We start from the raw sequence: 3,883 nt of genomic DNA on the forward strand, positions 1-3,883 counted from the left end.
AATATATCGTGGAGCTAACTTACCTCGAAGACCAAGTCTCTTCACTCCTTTCGTGGGTGAAACTCTTAAAAATACATGATCACCAATAGAGAACTCCAGGGGTCTCCGTCACTGATCAGCATAACTTTTCTAACGGTCCTGAGCCTCTGACATCCTTCGTCTGATAGTACGAACCAACTCTGCCTCCTGCTGAGCTCTCTGAGGTCCAACCAGCTGGGCCTCCCCAACCTCTTCCCAGAGGGTGGGTGTCCGACAAGGTCTACCATACAACGCCTCAAACAATGCCATTTGGATAGCCAAATGATAGCTGTTGTTATAGGCGAACTCCACCAATGGTAGGTGGTCCTCCCAGCTGCCTCCGAAATCCATAACGCAAGACCTCAGCAAGTCCTCCAATGTCTGAATGGTCCGCTCTGACTGCCCATCTGTCTGTGGATGGAATGTCGTACTGAAACGGAGTTGTGTGCCCAAAGCCTGCTGCAGACTCTGGCAGAACCGGGACGTGAATCGTGGGTCTCTATCTGATATAATACTCAAAGGAACACCATGCAACCTGATAATATCACGACAGTATAACTCTGCTAATCGATCCAGAGAATCAGTCTTCCGGATCACTATAAAATGTGCGGATTTGGTTAATCGATCAACGATTACCCAAATCGCATCATGGCCTCGTCAAGTCCTAGGTAATCCCACCACGAAATCCATAGTAATATGCTCCCATTTCCACTCTGGAATAGGGATCCTCTGAAGTAAACCAGTAGGTCTCTGGTGCTCAGCCTTCACCTGCTGACAGACAAGACATCTAGCTACAAAATCTATGATGTCTTTCTTCATACCGTTCCACCAGTAGGAACGCCTCAAATCCCGATACATACGGGTCCCACCTGGGTGGATAGAAAATCTAGAACGATGAGCCTCCTAAAGTAACTCCTCCATGACCGGGTGAGACTGAGGTACACATAATCTGCCTCAGAAATAAACAATCCCCTCATCATCTCGTGTAAACTCGGTCTACTATCCGGAAGCTATCTGGCTACCAATGAACTGTAAATGCTGATCTCCGGCTTGGGCCTCTCGAATCCTCATCCTGATCGACGACTGAGCAACCATGGTAATAAGAATACCATGCTCTATCCGTCCCTGCTCCTCAAGGCCCAACTCGGAGAATCCCTGAATCAAGTCCGTGACTAAAACTCGGTGACAAGCTAAAGTCCCTCTGGACTTCCTGCTAAGTGCATCAGCAACCACATTAGCTTTACCCGGATGGTAGCTAATAGTACAATCATAATCCTTCAGGAACTCCATCCATCTCCTCTGTCGGATATTGAGTTCCTTCTATGTGAAAATATATTTGAGACTCTTATGATCAGTAAGAATCTCAAAAGTAATGCCATAAAGATGATGTCGCCAAATCTTCAAAGCAAAGATAATAGCGGCTAGCTCTAAATCATGTACTGGGTTGTTCTTCTCATGCTCCTTCAACTGACGAGAAGCATAGGAGACTACCCTACCATGCTGCATCAAAACAGCGCCCAAGCCCTGAAGAGATGCGTCTGTGTAAAGTACGAATCCGTCATCACTAGAAGGTAAAACCAAAACTGGTGCTGATACTAATCTCCGCTTCAGCTCCTGGAAGCTGGTCTCGCAAGCCTCTAACCACGTGAACTTCATGCCTTTCCTAGTCAGACGTGTCAATGGCATAGCAATACTGGAGAAACCCTCAACAAATCGTCTGTAATATCGAGCCAGTCCCAAGAAACTACGGATCTCCTGGACTGACTTCGGCTGCTCCCAGCTAGTGATAGCCTCGATCTTCTGAGGATCTACTGAAATACCTTGGCTTGACACCACGTGTCCCAGAAAACCAACTGAAGATAGCCAAAATGCACACTTACTGAACTTCGCATACAGATGATGTCGTCGCAGAGTCTCCAAGACTATGCGAAGATGCTGCGCGTGCTCCTCCTTAGAATGCGAATATATCAATATATCATCGATAAACATAATAACAAACTGATCTAGGTACTCCAGAAAGTTACGGTTCATCAGATCCATAAATACTGCAGGAGCATTGGTAAGCCCAAATGGCATTACCAAAAACTCGTAATGTCCGTATCTGGTGCAAAATGTTGTCTTCTGAATGTCAGAATCTCTAACTCTCAGCTGATGATATCCAGACCGTAGATCAATCTTAGAATACACTGATGTATCTCTAAGCTAATCAAATAAATCCTCAATCCGTGGCAAGGGGTACTTATTTCTGATAGTCACTGCATTCAGCTGCCTATAATCGATGCACAACCTCAGAATACCATCCTTCTTCTTAAAGAATACTACAGGAGAACCCCACGGAGATACACTAGGGCGAATAAATCCCCTATCCAATAAATCCTGGAGTTGAACCTTCAGTTCGTCCAACCCTTTCGGTGCCATACGATAAGGAGCTTTCGATGTTGGTGCAGTCCCTGGAATCAGCTCAATAGCAAACTCCACTTGCCTTCAGGGAGGAAAACCTAGTAACTCATCTGGAAAAACGTCTGGATACTCTCGGACCACCGGAATGTCTGAGAGCTGAGGACTACTGCTGTCGTCAGTACTAATTAAAGATAATAAGAATCCCTGACATCCATGTGATAGCAGTTTTTGCGCCTGTATCGCAAAAATGGTCGATATCCCATCGTCTTTGATGCCAGTGAAATCCCAAGAGGGTTGGTTCGGAGGTCGGAACGTGACCACCCTCTTCTGGCAATCAACTGTGGCATGATATGCAGACAGCCAATCCATGCCAAGGATAATGTCGAACTCGACCATTTCCAGTACTAACAAATCTACAGTGAGAATAATGCTACCAAAATCTAACGGGCAACCTCTGACCTCCTGAGTGACATCCAAGGTATCACCAGATAGTAAGGAGACGGTCAGTCACCACGGTCTATGAGAAGGTAGTATACCAATCTCTCTCATAAATGCACAAGATATAAAAGAATGTGAACTACCTATATCAATTATCATATCAACAGAAAATGCATAAAGTAAAATCATACCGCGGAAAACGGATCTGTCGGCCCGCTGTGCATCCTCTCTGGTGACCGCGTGAACTCGTCCAGTATCTGACGGTGGTAGAGGTGGTAGCACTGCCAAAGGCTGCTGCGTCGGAGTCTGAGCCTGCCACTGGGTCGGTACTGGATACTGAGTCAGAGATAGGGCTATGGGCTGCAGTAGGCTGTGGCTGTAACTGATACTGCGCCGATGGCTGAGGCTGCAACTGATACTGTCCCTGGTCAGATACTGAGATCCTGAAATAGAACTCTGGACTCCATAAGGACACCAGAATGCTCCTGACCATGTATATCATAAGCAGTTGCTGTAGACGGAGCTGTCCTCTGCTGACGATGCGAAGAATGGGCTTTCGGCCCCCCTCGCCGAGTCCCGGACTGACCAAAATGTCCTCCTGAAACAGAAACCCCGGAAGCTATATGCTGAGTCTTCAGCGAACAGTCTCGGCTCACGTGTGCGGGCAGTTTGCAGTAATAGCAAACTGACTGTCCCAAAGTACACGCAGAGGTGAGTGATCTCGGGATCCGCATCTGGTGCAGATAGGGTCACTAGTGGACTGTTTTCGATTTTGCTGGGCAGATCGGGAAGGTCCAGATGAAGATCGTCCTGACTTCTGGTGCCGACCAGATGTCCCAGAAGTACCCTGACCTGTCTGAGTGCGACTGCTCTGCTGTTGTCCAGTAGTTTGTGGCTGCTTGGTCTGACCGAAAGTCCGATCAGTCTGCTTCCTTTTCTTGTCTACATTCACTCTCTGATGAGCTGACTCAATCATAAGAGCCCTATCTAGTGCCTCTGTGTATGATGCTATACCAAGACCGACAAT

The sequence above is a fragment of the Zingiber officinale genome, chromosome 9B (assembly GCF_018446385.1).
Source record: "Zingiber officinale cultivar Zhangliang chromosome 9B, Zo_v1.1, whole genome shotgun sequence".
Classification (NCBI taxonomy): domain Eukaryota; kingdom Viridiplantae; phylum Streptophyta; class Magnoliopsida; order Zingiberales; family Zingiberaceae; genus Zingiber; species Zingiber officinale.